This window comes from Enhydra lutris, unplaced genomic scaffold, assembly GCF_002288905.1.
Source record: "Enhydra lutris kenyoni isolate GAN:26980312 unplaced genomic scaffold, ASM228890v2 scaffoldscaffold21, whole genome shotgun sequence".
Classification (NCBI taxonomy): Eukaryota; Metazoa; Chordata; class Mammalia; order Carnivora; family Mustelidae; genus Enhydra; species Enhydra lutris.
Window position 1 is genome coordinate 25,340,204 of NW_019154105.1, and position 19,340 is coordinate 25,359,543.

Consider the following 19,340-nt stretch of genomic DNA (forward strand, 5'->3'; position numbering starts at 1 on the left):
ATGTAGTCAGCTAAAAGAAACCAACCTGCAAGCCAGCATGATTGTCAAACAGTGATATTGCCCAAGAAAATAGACTTTGAACCCATCAATCCCCTTAGATCTCTCACTGGATTTTTTGTATGAATTGGTCTTGCTCCTCTAAAGCTCTTACGAGTAAAAAAATTCCTTGTGGTCTTTTGATAACATAAAATTGGTAAATGAATAATATTATTTACATCAAATACAGTTTAATCTGTAAGTGCCATGTAATACTATTCAAGAGAGATGACCGCTCATGTGTTAAAATTCAATATAAATGCAGAAATCTGGCTACCTTTAAGCAATGTTAATTCTTTTAGAGACTGGAATTCAAGTTATCAAGAAGAAAATTGCTGGGTATAAAAAGTTGTCTATTCTTAGAAATAAGAGGCTAGGTGAAAGGGAGAGAGAGAGAGAGAAATAAAACATAAGAGCCTGGTCACAAAGAGAAGAATTAAAGGTTCAGGTTAAAAGATCTGGGATAAGTACAGCCCAGGTTTTGATCAGCAATTTACTTCCCCGTCACTAGATGGGGCTCCCTAGTTGAGGTTATTTTCCTTCCAGATTTGCATTTTGTGTCCGGCAACATAAAGAATTCAGCTGGGCTTTGGGTTCAGCATTTTAAAAGATAAGTTATTGGAAGGTATTCAATGGGAATCCTAATAAGATTGACTTTTTTGTTGACCACAATAGTCTTATTGAGCAAAGCTAGCTCTATCCCAATTTAACATGAAATAGGTCACTATTAGAAAAGACAGCTTTATTGTGTTTGTATTTGGGATTAACGGATAAAATAAATAGTTCTTTTCTTCCCACAGGGGTTGATGAGCCAGCTTTATTCTAAATGACTGAAGACTTCTGTTCTTTTCAACAAACACAGTCCTCCAATTAGGAGCCTCAAATAAGATTATATGCCCTGAATAAGTCTGAAAAGGTCCTTTTATAATTAGAAAGTTTGTGTGTGGGAAGTGGAAGCAGCATTAAGTGCTCACTGTGGCTTTATTAAGAGAGTGACATGAAGATTTCCCAAATCCTCCTCGGAGTGCTTTAAAATGATAAAAATAAAAGTTATAGAAAACAGTAAGCATTTTCCATTTCTCCTCCTTCATCCTCCCCCCCGCCCCCCCACCGAACTCTTCATATTTAAGCTATAGAAACAAGGCAGTGTTTTTTTAATCTCATCAGGCATATTTTGGAAACAGTGTCACTTAATAGCACAAAGATTGTTAAAATACAAGGGAACATAAATTCAATTAAGGGACGAAGTTAAAATCATCTTGCTAACACAGGGCATTCTGTAGATTTTTCTTTCCGCATATTTTCACTTAAACACTCTTACGATTTTTGCTCTTCTCCTATGCTGGCATCATATTTTGTTAAACGCTGTTGAGTTCCTGGCCTGTGGACACACAGTGGCAATTGTTCCCATCCAACCTTCCAGATCAACCAGATTTCAGTATGTGAATGGGTATTTCCTGGGTGAATAAATGCCCTCCCCACAGCGCGAGCACTCAAGGACCCAGTTGATGGCCCTCACAGTCTCACAGAAAGAGGCAGCCCTGCAAAGCCACCTGGGGTGGGAGTGTGGGGAGGGGGGACACAGCTTCCCCTAAACTCGGGGGTTGGGGGGGGCAAGGCTGGCAAGGGAGAGGAAGAGCTGAGAGTCTCTAGGCAGGAGGGAAAAACAGTGGGTCCAGACAGCTGATACGAGCACACCCAATCTCCAGCTCAGCCTCTTCCGTATAGATGTTTCGGGTGCTTGCTTCTGGTCAGCCTAATGACGTCCTGAAGTTGGAGTTCCAGCAGCAGACAAGACAAAGAATCTGCCCTTATGGGGGCTACTGGGTCGCTCAGTCAGTTCAGTTTCTGCCTTTGGCTCAGATCATGATCCTTGAGTCCTGGGATCGAGCCCCCCATTGGGCTCCTTGCTCAGCAGGGGAGTCTGCTTCTCCTTCTCCCCCTCCCCTGCTTATGGTCTCTCTCTCTCACTCTCTCTCCCAAATAAATAAATAAAATCTTAAAAAAAAAAAAAAAAAGAATTTGTCCTTATGGAACTGACATTCTAGCCACTTTAGAACTGTAAACTGTGTACGTTTCTCTGCCACACTTTTATCTGTAAAGTGGGTATGGTACCTACCTCATTGGCCTGGTAGCTTGGAAACATTACAGCTAAGGGCTCAGCAAAGGTGCGGACACTTAGGAGGCACTCAGCAAATATTACATAAATGAATGCACATGCCCACTTAATCAGAGACAGACTCACTACACCTGCTTTCCTGAATTTTTAAACCCACTTTTAAAAATTCCATTGCAGGTACCATCTCCTAAGATTTAAATTTGCTATACACAAAATACATCACACACACACCCCCCTTAGAAGCACTGAATACCTCAGGAGTGAAAAAGATGTTATTGAGCATTACTGGTTTTTCTAGTTTAAATTATGAAAAAGATTATTATTCAGAAAGAAAATTTGATAACAATATTGAATGTGCTCTTTCAAACCACATTTGCTCTACTTCATTCTTATCCAATCCAGATATTAAGATCTATCTCTCCAGGGATCCCTCCAGGGATCACCATGCCAAACAGACAATAAATGTGGTTAACTGCTAGCCTGTTTGACCAACAGAATGTTCATGGCCAAGTGGAACCACATGTCATAGCAAGGTATAATTTAGACTAGTGACTCTCCTGAGTGCACACTGTTCCAGAGGAGCTTTATAAAAGCACCTAATGCCTATGATTTCTTGGCTCTGACACTGAAACACAGGCAATAATAACAAAATAAATAAGCAAGACTACACGAAAGTCAAAAGCTTCTGCACATCAAAGGAAACAATCACAAAATGAAAAGGAAACCTACAGAATAGGAGAAGATACTTTGAAACTGTATATCTGATAAGAGGTTAATGACCAAAGTATATAAAGAACTCTTACAACTCAATAGCAAAAACACCCAAATAACTGACCAAAAAACTTGAACAGACATTTCTCCAAGAAAAACATACAAATAGTCAACAGATACTCACCATCACTCATCATCAGGAAAAGACATATCAAAGCCACAATGAGCTATCACCTTACATCTGTTAGAATGGCCATTATAAATTCTTTAAAAAAATTTTTTTAGGAATCCAGAAATAATAAATATTGGCAAGGATGTGAAGAAGTTGAAACTTGTACACTGTTGGTAGGCATGTAAAATGGTGCAGCCATTATGGAAAATAGGTTTTCCTCAAAAAATTAAAAAGAGGGATGCCTCGATGGCTTAGCCAGTTAAGTGCCTACCTGTGGTTCAGGTCATGATCCCAGGGTTCTGGGATCAAGTCCTGCATCGGGCTCCTATCTCAGTGGGGAGCCTGCTTCTCCCCTGCCTGCTGCTCCCCCTGCTTGTGCTTTCTCTCTCTCACACCGCCCCCCCACACAAATAAATAAATAAAATCTACAAAAAAAATTAACAATAGCACTACCATATGATTCAACAATCCTGCTTCTGGGGATTCATCGAAAAGAAATCAGGAGCTCAAAGAGATATTTGCACTCCATTTTTCATGGCGGCATTGTTTACAAAAGCCAAGACGAAGAAGCCACCTAAATGTTCATCAGCAAATGAATGAATACAGAAGATATGGTACATACAAACACTGGAATATTATTATTCAACCCTGAAAAAGAAGGAAGTCCTGTCTTGTGCTACAACATGAATGAAACTCAAGGACATTATGCCAAATAAGTAAGCCAGGCACGGAGGGACAAACCCTATGTGATTCTACTTATCTACAGTAGTATCTACAGTAGTCAAAGACTACTGTCAAAGTCAAAGAGTATCTACAGTAGTCAAAGTCAGAGAAGCAGAAAGTGGTTTCCAGGCCCTAGGGAAGTGGGGGTAGGGAGATGTTCTTCTTCAACGACTAGGAAGTTTAAGTGATGCAATATAGAAAAGTTCCCCAAATTTCTGCTGTACAACAATGTGCATATAGTGAGCAACACTGTAGGGCACCCTTGAAATCTATTAAGACAGTAGACCTGACATTGTGTTTTTTTTTAATCACAATTTTTTAAAAAGTGCCTGGACCTATCCTAACCAGTTAAACCAGAATTACTGTGGGTTGGGAGGTAGACATCACTTATTGTTTTTACCGATGTCACTGTTTTTCCTCTTCTGGTTGTGCACATGAGAGAGTTCTATACTACCAGCTCTATAAAGTTGGATTAACTTCTCTTGTAAGTAAGGGTCCCCTTGTGCATATCTGTTCCCTAATAATAACTAGAATACTGAATACGTACTTTGACCAGTGACTCTCATCCTTCAAGTTCGCTTCTCAAGAAACTCGGGTTTCATCCCTTCATGGAGTCATCCAAACACTGCTAGTTCTACATCTTGAAGATCTATCCATCCACCTCTCCTCTTGCTCTCTCTCCACTACCGCATCTTTAGAACACACTTTGTCTTTTCTGAGATTAAAAAAAACTAGTTACATTCTCATTTTTCAAAAATCTCAGCAAACAGCCTTGTTCTCTGGAACAAAATTTAAAGCGAAGCCAAGATACCCCTTTATCCAATTCTACTCGCTGAAATAGAAGGGCGAGGTCAAATGAAAAGGGGCAAGGTTTCCGTAGTGTATTTTATATCCTTATAATTAACATTTCTTTCTGTGTACTAATCAAACTGGAGCCTGAGCTTTGAGTGACCCTTGCTATTCTAAGTGTCGCAACTGATTTGGATATGGCAGTATGTGTTATGCCCACGTCCCTGCGACCTCAGCCTGCAGCCCTGGCCTCACCGCCCCACGTGAACAACACCCCGGCATTTCCAACCTACTCTCTCGGCTTCTCAGATGTGCTGTCTCTCTCTGGCCTTTGAGCATTTCACAGGTTGTTCATACTCTCTAGAATATCTTCCCCATCCCTGGCCCTTCTCCATCTGACTAACCCTCTTCGGAGACTTCAAGATGAGCGTACATGTTACCTTAGCTTAGGGGTGAGGACAGGGATGGTCCCAGAAGTGGATAATCTAAGGAACCTGGCAGGCAGTGCCCAGGGGCTTTTGAGCCTGTGCACTTCCACTTCCAAAGCTGATATCTGAAGCCACCCTGGCTAGCCCAGCAGAGTTCACAAGGACTCCCTCGTTGCCCCATCTTTGCAGATTACCCAAAGGGAATGCTCCAGAGGAAATGGCACAAAGCCACAGAATTTTAATTGCAGTTTAGAATTACAAATGTGAGTAAGCCAAAGTTGGAAAAATTTGCAAAACTCAGAAAGCACTATGAATTTTGTAATGATGCCAGCCATGGTTGTGAGGCAGTCGCACAAAATACACACAAGTTATATAAATACAAAAAGCTTTTTAAACCCATCCCCAGACACTAAAATGAAAGCCGATGTGCTCTTTTTTTGTCTACTACCCGCTAAAATGGAAGGGAGAGGGGTCAACTGAGAAGACGTAAGCTTTAAATAGCATATTTTATATCCCTATAATTAATAATACTTTCTGAACATTCACCAAATTGGGGTTTGGGTTTTCAGGGGATCTCGCCCTTCTAAATGTTGCAATTGATTTAGATATGGCTATTGATTTGCTTTTGAGACGATAATCCTTTTGACAACCAGGGGAAATTATCTTCTTTGGATCTGACCTGCCAGATTTGATTCCCAAGAAACAATGAACATCCATTAGAGGGTCCATATATATTAATGAACTGCATACACTGTAATTATATCCCACAATTGCTTCTACATTTAAAACAAATTCTGATATTATTTGCATGCCTCATTGAAAACCAATTATTTATACATGTTGCAATTTTGACTCATAAAAAATGAACACTTGTTTTAGGCTTTTTGAAGAGGGATAAATGCAATGAATAGAATATAATGGGTTCTCCGAAATTATCAGTTACCAAAAATATTTCTTTTTCATCCAAGAAAGCCTGTTAAACAGGAATGTTTGCATTATCTAGTTTATTTACTTGCTTGCAGTTATTCTTGTTAAAATTTACAAGTCCAATTATTTGACTGTGACATCGGAATTATGTCCAAATAATTAGAGAAACTTTTGCCTATTGGTAATTAAAGTTTCTGAGGTGAAAAGAATTTAGAAGATTATGTAAGAGATAATAAATAATATTATCTTCAGTTGAGTAACTGTCCCCTCAGTTCTTTGGGAAAGGAACAGTATTAACTCTTGATTTCTCCTTCAGGAGGACTGGGAGCGGAGGTTAACGGCTACCGATGACGTGCCAGACACCATCCAGGGAACTGAAAACATGATGACAAATAAGAAAAACCCGTCCCTCAAGAAACTAACATTTTAAAGGGCCCAGTGTCTAGAAGATTAAAATATCAGATATGGGAAGTCATCACAATATCCTCTCCATCAACACGGAGGGGTTCCCAGGCACACTAAGAAGCTTGAATTAAGTGTAGGAAGGAGCATGAATATTTCAGAGGCTACAAAAATGTCTGCAGGCACATAAGTTTGGGAACTTATATGAGGGGAGATTAAATTTGCTGATTTAACTGATGGATGAAGTTAAGCCTTCTCACCTCTGAGGCTTCGCACATGGGAGGTAGTGTCGTGTGGAGGTTACAGGCTCTGAAGCTAGGCTGTCCATGGTCTTGGCTGTTTATTAGCTTAGGACTTCAAGCAACTGGCCTAATAGTCTCTTGTCCCAGCTTAGACTTCTGTGAAATGGAAGTAAAACCTGTATTTACCTTGGAGGACTGTGGTGAAGGCTGGATGAATGAATGCTTACAACAGGACTGGACCCCTGGAAGGGCTAAGGAACCCCTCCCTACAACTGTAAAGAACTCATCTCCTTCTCTCTCAACCCAAATCCTTTGGTGTCTTTGAAATTTTGCTTTAATCCATTTCCAATAGGTCATCTTAAGACTAACTCAGGACAGGGGCGCCTGGGTGGCTCAGTGGGTTAAAGCCTATGCCTTCAGCTCAGGTCACAATCCCAGGACCATGGAATCGAGCCCCACATCAGGCTCTCTGCTTAGCAGGAAGCCTGCTTCCTCCTACCTCTCTCTGCCTCTCTCTCTGCCTACTTGTGATGTCTGTCAAATAAATAAATTAATTAATTAAAAAGAAAAAAAAAGACTAACTCAGGACATTTCTTGGGGCTGACTTGACAAGGAGAGGAAGTAGGGGACAAAATTGTCCTCACTCTCTGCCATTGGGCTTGAAATGACCTCTTCAGTGGCTCCTCCTCCTCCTTCTTCTTTTTTTTTTTTTTCCGTAGAGCAGGCTTGTGGAGCTTTGAAGAATTCCATCTCAAAATGCAGATTCCCCTGGGAGAGGTCTCTTCCAGTCTCAAAGAGAACAACCTGGCAAATAGATGGCTCCATGTTTTGCAGATGCATTTGTAAACACTGCATTTGGAAGGAAAAAAAATCCAGGCCCAGAGCTCCCTTTTCTCCCCTGATGCCCTGAGAACTATTGCAGGTCCTTCTCCAAAACTACATCTGTGAAAGCAGAATTGGAAGGAACAATTCTCAATGCACAAATGTCTGGGATACCAGCAGATGAAGACTTCAGGGGAGCAGAGAGAACAGCAGCAGGTCCCTCCCTCTATTGAAGGGAACTTCAAGGATGCCGACACTGAAGCCTAAGGTTTAGACAGACCACAGGTATGTTTTCACTCTGTCTTAGGGTGTTGAGGGGAGGAGAGTGCAGCATATTGAAATGGAAATGAAATCAGGTAGCTCCTCTCTTCCCCTCCTGATCTTCTACCTTATGAGGGTGAGGTGGGGGAAAGTCACTATGGACAGGACAAGAGCTGAAATTGAGAGGCTGATGTAGTATCTGACTAGGTCGTACTATCCAGTAGAAAGACAGGGTGAGGTACAGCTGTGAACTTGTGATTTTAAACGTTCTAGTCACTGCACTGAAGAAAAGAGGAAAAGGAAAAGTTCATTTTAATAAGATACTTTCTCTAACCCAGTCGATCCAAGACATTGTCCATTCACAGAATAATTGATAAAATTATTAATAAGATCTCTCCATGTTAGTCTTCATACTAAGCTTTGGAAATCTGGTGTGTGTTTTAGACCCACAGCACTTGCAATTTGGACTAACCACATTTCAAGGGCCCAACAGCCACATGCTCTGTGGTTACCATTTTGGACAAAAAGGGACTAGACCCTTCTTTGAAAGGTGCAATAAAGCAAAAAACTTCCAGATTGCCAGACTAACGAAGTATCTACCACCCAAGTGCTCTGGGACAATCCTGAGATTTATCTTTACAAGTTACAGGCTTTTCAGCCCCCAACTATGAATTGTCACTGGCTCTCTTTTCTGGCAACTGGAGCCAGCCATCACTCTACCCCAAATCTCTGCTCCCATATCACGTAGGGAGTATCTTTCTGGTTGATTTCCTTACATTTCCCAAGTTCCCAAGGAGTTAAGTAAGACTCCTCTGGGCATTCACAGCTACCATTAGGGGTTTTTAGTTCTTCCTAACAAAAGATCAGGCTGGGTAAGGGTCAAGAGCTGAAAATCCCAGATCAACTTTGGAAAGATGCAGCCAATGTGGAGAAGGATTGCTTCATCCACTGTAAGGGAAGGGAGTGGGGAGTAGAAGAAACTTTGCCCCACCTCCCCATGATTTCCTTCCCTCCCAAACATTCCTACCCAGTCCTTAGGAATCCATAATCCATGACCAAAATTTCTCTTATCATTCTTCTACTCACAGAATCATCTCTTTAATGCCATCTTCTGAGGACTCTGGCTTTCTCTATAGCTCACAGAGATTTTTCCTTCTCCCATACCTCAGGAGATCCTAGTGGGCAAAGCCCAAAGGTCTCCATCTTAAGGAAATCTTTCACTGACCTGCAACTTCAACAGCTGTTCATGAAATGGATGTATATTCTTTTGGCTTCCTGCAATTTTTTATCATTCATGGTACTCCTCCTATTTTCTAATTGTTATCAATCTGAATGATTATAAAATTGCTATCTATTCCCCCATATGTTTCATGTAGGCAGAAATGGATCGGTTTTGCCAACTTTTCATGGAGAAATTATGGAGTATTGTCCTGCAATCACAAAGAAGAATTTTTAGCTCTTCTCAGCCAGCAATCCAACAACCCAGTGGGGTCATTAATAATTTAATACTGCCCTTGGGACACCTGGGTGGCTCAGTGGGTTAAAGCCTCTGCCTTCGGCTCAGATCATGATCTCAGGGTCCTGGGATCGAGCCCCACATCGGGCTCTCTGCTCAGCAGGGAGCCTGCTTCCCCCTCTCTCTCTTTCTGCCTGCCTCTCTGCCTACTTGTGATCTCTGTCTGTCAAATAAATAAATAAATAAATAAGAATTTAATACTGCCCCAAGTGTAGAAAAAACTCAGCCCCAGCCCGCAACCAAACCCTCACTCACTGTTTTGCTTCTTCTCGTTTGATTTAGTCTTTAAACACAGACAGTTTTCTTTGGCTCCTGTTTACAAACCCTGCCTGAAGATGGCCCACTCAGTCTGCAGAGCATTCTTTGCCCTGTGCCCCCTTCTCCTCATCAGTGTCTGTGTCCCCCACTCCTGTCTCCCAGAGCGTCACCTGATCTTTCAGAGACCATTAGAATGTTTCCTCTGGCTTGTGGATAGGCCAAGAACTCTGTGTTTCCATGGCTATATATTTTTTTAAAGAATTCTTTATTCCAGAGAGAGAGAGAGAGAGATAGAGAGAGAGAGAGAGAAGCACGAGCATGTGGGGTGGGTCAGAGGGAGAGAATCTCAAGAAGACTCCCGCTCAACATGGAGCCCCACGCAGGATTCAATGTCATGATGCATGAGATCATGACCTGAGCTGAAACCAAGAGTCCACCATGGCACCCCTCCCTGGCTATATTTCTGAAGGGAAAGAAACCATACCCTGAAATCCCTACCTTTTATTGTGAACAACAACTACAAAATCACATCAGAATGCTTAAGGGAAAATATTGGCAAATCAAAAAGACAGACCATAAAGAAGCCTTATGTCAAGGCAATTGCAAGTTCACATATTTTGTAAGTCAGCCAGGGGTTCATTTCCCACTATTTCTGCCCTTGGCTATGACTTGTTTCAAGATCCTGCCAAATGAAGGAAGAATTTAGAAAGCGTCATGCAGGCTTCCTATTCTCCACAGATGACAGTAAACTAAAGGTTCTCCAGAGACATCGAAGTGGATGAAATTTTATTGTGAAGAGTGATTCAGCCCAGTGCCAGCAAGGAGCTCTTGTTTGGAAAAACTTAGTGTTTGAGACAGTGGCTTTGGATGGTCCCTCTGGCTTCAGATAGCATTATGAGTCACTGAAAACAATTCTCTCAGCAGCTTAAGGGGTCTCTGATTGGTCGTAGGTCCATGTCTGTGAATACCAGCATGAGGGGAAATGGAACACTGTGTTCTCTTGGCTGGAGAATGTGCTAAAGTAAGTTATGATGAGCGGGACCTTTTCTTGGGGAGAAGAGCTAAAAATTCTTCTTTGTGATTTGCAGAGAGACAAAAAAAAAAAAAAAAGAAAAAAGAAAAAAGAAAAAAATTCCCTGCATAAAACATCAATAATAGCCAACCTTTGTAAAGCATTTTACATTGGTCCACTGACAGATACAGGGAAGAAACATTGTGGCCACTGCACAGATTGAGAAACTGAGTCTAGAACCTGCTGGGAGACTAAGAATAGCAAAGTCAGAACTTGAATACATATTTCCTACTTTTTCCGCTATTCAATACTATCTGCTCTCTCAAAGTTATTTTTAAATTTAAGGCCATAATTTATCACCTTCAAATGATATTTGGAGAGGATCTATAGTACAAACACAAAGTGCTATATTTTTACAGCTTTTTGCAAGTGACTGGAAAATACTTTTAATCTACTAAAAAGCTTTAGAAAGTTTGCTGAAGGGTTTAGCAATTGTGAATTTCTGCAGAATTTGATATTGTTCTTACAAATGTAGAGGCGATGACATAGAACAGGAAAACATAATTACTTGTAACCAGGGAATCTTTCATCAACAGGAGATTTCTCTCAGTAAATTTTCCTAGAGAGTAGGCACCAGAAAGAGAGAGAGAGAGAGAATGTGTAGAAAGAAAATATCTTATCTTCCTTCTGGAGCAAAAAAAGGATAGCATCATAAGAGGGAACTGTACACACACACACACGCACACACACACACACACACCCCTTCCTCTTTCCCTCCAGGCCTTAATAAAAACCCAAAAACAGCTTCTGCAAACAGCAGGCCATTCCAGGGGAAAAGCAGATGCCCAGAGCGCTGTGACTCAATCAATCAAACCCTGGACCTAAGTGCACAGTTGAGCCTTTTTCTTTTTATTGCAACAATTCATAAAATTGGAAGGAATAAAAGAAAACAAAACCCACCCCTAATCCTACCAGCCCAACAGGACTATTTTCATGTTTGCAAATTCCCTTCCAGTTTTCCCTAATATGCTTATTTTTTCTGAAGTCCCTATGATGTAGTTCTGTTCCTTGAATTCTATCAACCATTTTAGAAGAAAAGTTTAAGTTGAAATACCAGCACACTCTTGTGTTTGTGACGGCCGTTTTATAGGTACTTTGGAGTTATTTCAGAAGCTCATCTCCTGGGTGAAAGTTTTTGGCATCCCTGCTTGTACTCAAGTAAAGAGAATCTATTAATAGTGTCCTTGACTCCCCCACACAGCCCAGTGTTTGGTCAAAATGCAAATTTATGTGACAACATATATTTCATAATAATTTATTTCTCTTATCTGAAATTACTTTAACAAATAAGGCCCATCATTTGTATTTAACTAATTGAAATTTATTATCATTACTTCGGGGCAAGGCATCATCCAGGCGACAGTAATAGATGCGGTGTGGTCTGTGATTGACAGTTCGTACCATTGGATCGTGCTGTCTGGTGTTTAAATAATGCCAGGGTTCAAGTGATTAAATCCCACTACACGACTGGTCATTTTAAACAAAGTGATTTCATTTACAGCATCTGATTTGCATAATCACTCAGCCTCTCTAGGGAAGTATTACTGAGGGAAAGATTGAGAGATTGATCCTGCATTCCTAGATACAAGGTTTCAGAGCTGAATTTGATATTTGGACATCACAGGTGGATTTTTAAACAATATTGGTCAATTGGAATTTTTGCCACCTAAAAAATATTTCTATTTCGGTGGAGTTTCCCATCAGTCACCATTGTGAACAGGAGGAAAGAAAGCACTTGAATTTGCCCTTGAAATAAGAAAAAAGAACAGCGACTCTACTTCAAAATATAACCAAAATCCAATTTGGCTCTTGCTGGCAAACTAAATTCTGTGCTATCAATGTGCAGGTCACATCTGGGAATTTTCTTGAAAAATCAAGAGAGAATGACTTTTCTAATGACTCCGAGCATAATCTTTCTCAATAAGTAGCAAAGGAGGCAGATGGACAACTCATTTATTCCAAACATGTTTGGAAGGTAGACTAATTTTCAGAGGTGAAAACTTTGGAAAGAAGCAATATGGGGCTTTTATCCTCTACCTTGAAAAAGAAAGTATTGGAAAGTTAGTGGTTGGTTGTGGCTTTGCTTTTTTGAGAAATCTACACATGGTATCTCTCACAGGCTGCTTTTATCTTTTATTATTATTTTTGAGGTCTGTTGTGCTCTTTGAGCTTCTTAAATTTTTGAAACTTTTATTTCATATGTCAGATTCAAATTTCACAACACCCTTCTCATTCACCCACTCATCTAACCCTGGTTCCATCCTTTCTACCCACTCCCTCAGTCATCCTCATAATTCATAGTGCTTCAGGAGCTGCAAATATAAAGTCTTGTAAGACACAGACCTTTGCCTCCAGGAACTTGGACTCCATCTTTAAAGGACATTTCTTTTTCTTTTCTTTTCTTTCTTTCTTTTTCTTTTTCTTTTTTTAAGTAAGCTCCACACCCAGCATGGAGCCCAGTATGGGGCTGGAAGTCACAACCCTGAGATCATGTCCTGAGCTGATATCAAGAGTTGGACGCCCAACTGACTGAGCCACCCAGGTGCCCCTTAAATGATGTTCCTAGAGCAGGAATTATGGATTGGCAGTGAGGCAGATTCCCCTAGGATGAATCACGCTGTGTGTGAGTTCAGAGGTACATAATTTTAAGTAAATTTAGTAATTAAATAGAGAAAAAAGGAGGAGCAGGTCATTAAGAAGAGAGTGGGGAAGAATGAGAAAGATGAACGGATGTGGCAGCTACTCACTGTATCATTCATTTACCATTGTGGGACAGTCATTGAAATGGAAATGATTGATTGCATTATTAATTAGCTAATGCATAATGATTAAATCCTAGTTCTGATTGGCCCAGGAGTGAATCCTATCCTAATGGGGAGGTTTGTTAGCTTTACTAGAGGAAGACTTCAAAACCTAGAGGATGTAAGGAGGAGGAAAGGGGCTGGGGAGGGATGGAGGTAAAATTTATCGTTTATGATCCATGTATCAGCTATTTTAACTTGGAAATAGCATCTTTCATAGAGGTGCTTAATGGAATTTCCAATGACCATCTTGGTCAGAATACTCTCCTGCATGAGAAGAAACTTTGTATTTATTCTGGGCCAAACCCAGTAGATCCAAGGAAATCAAGCTTACAAAGAAAACTGAGAGCAGTCTTGGAGCACAGGTATACTCTTGAGGCTTTCTTTGGACTTTTGGAGTATTTATTTGTTTTTGGTTTTGTTTTTGTTTTAATGGAAATGGGTATTTTGTGGGGGGTGGGACAAGCAGGGGGAGTGTTATAAACAGATTCTTCTGTTCCTAGATTCAAGCTGGGAAGTAATGAAAGTGGTGTCAAGATGGCCAGGGAGATGTGAGATGTTTCTTAAAATTCTACATAACCATGCAGATTTTATGTTTTCCTGAAAATTTCCTGGAAATTATTTTGTAAAGCTGGAGCAGAGGATATGGGCTGCCCTTATGAACTATTCTCATAGGGCGGTCACGGGAGGAGGTTTTTCTGAAGAGTTACATGGAGGAAGAGTCTGACTTCCATGTTCCATTTCGCCACAAAGTACCTTCCTCAGTTCTTTCATTAGCTGGTCACAGGATAACCTAGACGTGACTAAGGATCTCAGGGAGCTACATCGACATCTGGCACTGGGTTTCCCCCATCTTTAACATGCTATCTTTTTTTCTCTCCACTCTCCTTCACTATGTCTTTTCCTATTGTTGTTGAAGATATCATAATTAGCTGCAGGTGTCACTCCTTGTCAGTAAATTTAATATTTTCATAGTTTGCAAATTGACGGCATTGGCAGAATAAGAAACATTTCTTTTTCACAGTATGAAACTCAGCTTTCATACGCGTTCAGACTGGATTGCATTGTGCCACTAACTTGCTATAAAAAACAAGAAAGGAAATCAGGAGACACGCTTCCTACCATTTACCCTCTTGCTCTGTTTGAAAACTTTGCCATTAATATGTATTACCTATTTTTCAAACTCCATGCAATATTTAATTAGTTAGTTAAAATCACCTCTGAGATGTTTTGCAGCAAAGCTCGTTGAGATATCTCAATAAAAGGTCATCTGAGGTCCAGTGCTACTCTCATTCAGACTTAGAACAATCCAGGGGAAAAACATAAAAGCTAAAATATTCAGGAGAAGGAAGATTTTGTTTACGTAATTGAAATTTATCCCAAACTAACAAAGACCAAAGCAAGTACTGAAATTTGCTGGAATAATCGTCTGTGCAAAATGGAGCAGCATTTTGTTATCTCTCTGTCCACTGTTAACAAGCAGAAAACAGTTAATGACGACAACAGTTGAGCAAGTGACAGAGGACATGGTTCTCGTCAGCTCATTCTCTACATGCAGCCTTCTGTAGACTGTCACTTTTTAGTGTCTTCTACTCACTCATCAATCCCAAGGCTGTGGTTGAGGATCGCTTCCCTGGGGACACAATCCGCCTCTCCTGGGCAGAAGAGAAGTCACGGCAGGCAGCTTCAGTAGAACCCAATGAAGGCAATAAAGGATCTGAGTCTGCCCCAGGGACATAAAAGTAGCTACAGGGACCAGAAAGCTGAGACTCAGGAAACCATTATGAGCACAGCCCCAACGTGAAACTAGTGAAAAAGAGAGTATGATGCAAGACGTTGGCTAGTGCGTGCTATGTGCAGGGGAGAGATGTGCAAATTTCCAGTTACTTCCACATGCCCAGCCTCATCGCCTGCCTGAGTTCCTTTTCAAATTACTCCATAGGACCGAAGCAGTATTTCCTGAGTCTGACTCTCCTTGAAGTTTTGGCTTCTCTCTGACACGTATCACTATTGAACACATTCTTCTTAAAACTCCCTTCCACATCACAGAGCCTTCTTAGAGGACAGCTCTATGTATGTCTAATGTTAGCAATAACAGCAATGATTACTACCAATTAGGGAACATCGTCTGTGGACTTGGTACTTTGCATAAGCCTCTTAGGACTACCCTCTGATACCTCATTGGTATGATTATTCCCAGAGTGATGAAGGGATTTAATTTACATTTCTGACATCACATTTCCAGTGTCCCTGACCCTGTTACTTCCTAACAATGGGACCTACAGAATAAAAGGAGCTACCTACAGAGTATCTACCAAGCCATAGCACTGTGGCAGTTACAGAGAAGTGGGGCACATTAGAATGAGTAGTTTTAGAAAGAGACAGACCCTTAATCCTGATACATGAAAGATGCTCAGGGATTGATAATTACCACCACCACCATTCCCATAATCATCACCACCAGATGAGCTTTTTTCTTAGGGAACACTAGCTGTCTCTAGTCTATTACACTTCCTTGTAACTGCCATAGTGTCCAAAGTATAGTAGATAATCTTTAAATGCCCCTAAAACACTTGCTGACGGATTCACTGATTGCCATTTGTCTTTCCAGATGTAGTAATATCGACAAAAGGACAAATCCGTAAAGTAACAAATTGGCATTCTCAATATTTTTTTCGTTTATTTATTTATTTAATTTATTCCAGAGAGAGGGAGAGAAGAGGGAGGGAGCATGAGAGGGAAGGAGGGTCACAGGAAGAGGTCCCTGCAGTGTAGGGAGTCCCAAGCAGAACTTGATCCCAGAACTCCAGGATCATGAACTGAGCCGAAGGCAGTCGCTTAACCAACTGAGCCACCCAGGTGCCCTGGCATTCTGTTCGATGAATCGGGATACAAGCATTTTGGTTAGAAGGCCATTTCCTCAGTCTCAGCTCCTCAGACCTGCAGGAGCCTGGCCCAGAAGGGAGAGACTTCAGCCTACCATTCAACCATCGTCTCCAGCTACAAGTCCAGCTAACAAGAGTTACTAGGTAGCTGGAACCAAGGAAATCAGAACAAGCTTTAAGAAGCAAGAAAACCCCAAGAAGGTAAGAGTAATCCCAGCTAAGGGCTTTTGTAAGACTGAAAGGAACATGGCCTTGTGTATTTTAATCTTTTGACCTTGTTAATGGAAGGCATGGAGTAAAATTGTGTTTACCCGAATTTCACTACAGCAGAGCTAGGAAGTCAGCTAACATCGGAAGTTAGCAGAAAGGTCTTAAAAACTTCATCTTCTGAAGCCAGTTGTAATATTGCCACTCAAATGAAAATGAAAAAGAAAAAAAAAAGGCACTTCTAAACGCTAAGAGATTTCTATCTTCCCATCATTTCAACAGCAACCTCTATAAAATATGTTCTAAAACAAACACAGAGCACTAAAAATTCCACTGTTTAAGCTCAAAGTCAAACATCTGTCTTTTTTGCCTTCTAGTTTCACCTTGGTTCCTGAGGGTCTCAACTGAAACTGCAGAAATTTGGAGCTTTTCCCCCTTATATGCATTTAAGTGTCAGTTCTGAGATGTTTAATCATCTTCATTAGTTAATCATTCATTCAGGCTAAATACACATGGAAAGAAGGAGCATTTATGGAGTGGAATCAGCCTCCTGATTCCAAAGGGTGTGGGGAGAGAGTGTAGGACAATAGTAAAAACCTGGACGCGCAGACATGAATTTGAATCCTCTCTCTCCCATCTTACTTTCCAGAGGACCCTGGTATGTTACTTAAGCTTACCGAGTCTGTTTCTTATTTGTGAGAAATAATCGTAATAATACCTGAGTCATAGAGTTGTTGCGAAGATTTAAGACGAGAGCTTATAAAGTTTTTGCCTGGTATTTAATAAGGAAGAGAAATCGTTATACCATTATTGTCCTCTTACACATGGATGGAGGAAAATTAATGAGAACTACCATTCTTTGAGCACCTATTGTATATCTTGTATGTAGTGGCATCTAATTCTTAAAACCATGTTGTAAGAGCAGTTTTATTGCCCTCATTTTATAGATAAGCCACATAACTCCCAGGCAGTGGAGCTAAGTTTCAAATTCAGGTTTGTTTCCCTAGAAAGCCTGGATCCTTTCTTCTATCCCTCACCATTCCTTAAAACCAAGAAAAAAGTCACCAACTAGTCACTCAGACACTGCTAATTTTCAATAGCGAATTTCCTCTTGAAGAAGTTTTTCCTAGTTGCCAGGCAAATTTGACAGTGTTTTCATAACTGATCATGAGCCAGGGCACCTACCCGAACCATTCTTCAACACCTTGGCAATGAGACCCAAAAGCCTTACACTTGTCTTGGTCATTTTGTACATCTGGTCTGGGACAGAACATGATAGTGAAATCTTCTGACTCTGAGAAACTACCACTTGTCAGTTCTAGCAAAAAGTTGGATTCATAAGTATCTTAGTCTGTCTGGGCTGCTATTAGAAAAACACCATAGACTGGGTGGCTTAAAAACAAGCATTTATTTTGCACAGTTCTGGAGGCTAAGGCCTAGAAGTCTAAGATCAAGGCCTAGAAGTCTAAGATCAAGATGCCAGCAGATTGGTGTCTGGTGAGAGTCTGTTTCCTGGTCTATAGATGGCCTATTCTCATGGTGTCTTCACAGGGCAGAAATTGGGAGGGAGATCTTTGGGGTCTCTTGATAAGAACACTAATCCTATTCATGAGGGCTCCACTCTCATGACCTAATCCAATGGTCCCACCTCCAAATACCATCACTTTGGCGGTCAGGATTTAACATATGTGAATTTTAAATGGTCACATTCAGTCCTTAGCACTAAGTCAATATTTGTAAGAATAAAATAATTGGTCTTTTAATTTAATTCAAGTAGCCAACATAGAGTATATCATTAGTTTTTGATGGAGTGTTCATTGATTCATAAGTTGTGTATAACACCCCATGCTTGTGCCCTCCTTAATGCCCATCACCCAGTTACCCCATCCTCACACCCACCTCCTCCTTCACAACCTTCAGTTTGTTTCCCAGAGTCAAGAGTTTGTCATGGTTTGTCTCCTTCAGCATTTTATCCCTTGTGGAGTTGTTCATTATTCCCTTGTAGTCATCTTCTCACTGGCTTGGTTTTTGGTATGAGAGCTCAGGTTCATGTATATTACAAGAGTGATGGAGAATGCTCCACGGTTTCATATCAATCATACTATCCATCCATAGCTCCTGTAGGCAGCCTGATATTTGGCCCTTGTACTGTACTTGTAAAGAGGATAGGTGGTTGGTAAAAGACTCATTTGGAATAATAATGTACGTTACTCCAACTGCCATCTCCACGTTCAACAGTTCTGAAATTATCTTTGTATATTAGGTTAGAAGGGTGAACAAATCACTTAACCTTTATGAGCCAATTTATTGCCTGTGTAAAATAGAGAACTTGGATTATATTGGGTTCTTTCTAGCTCTACAATACTATAATTATATTATTCTACATGATCACCCAACCCGTTGGTTTTCCCAAAAGTAGAAGACAGTCTTAGAATACATGATGATGAATTATATCTATATTCAGGAGATAGTAATACAGATTATCTTAAAAGCCTTTATGAATTGTGTTAGGTTGACTAGATTACAGTCACTTAGAGTAAAAAGAACCTAACCCTAAATAAAAATGTGAATGATGCAAATGTGTATCTTTCTGTGATTACAAATATTGATGACTTAACAATGTATCACTAAACAGTGAGCTCACTTGTCATAAGTATTCATCTTATTTCATAAAAATAATAGATCGATAACACATAAAAACATGTGATAACTAACATATAGAAGAAAAAACCACTTAAGTACACCCATAGCGCAAAATTAATTTTTAAACAATTTAATTCCTTTATAATTTACATAACTTCAAGATTAATGAAAAATACTCTTATTAAAATAATTTTTATTTCAAATGCATTCAGAAATGTGTTGTTTTTTCTAACTAAAATAGATTATCTTAAACTTACCTATTAACCATTTCTTTAAAAAGGGCTTATGTAAAACATTCATTAAAATAGATTTACAGGCCCATTTTG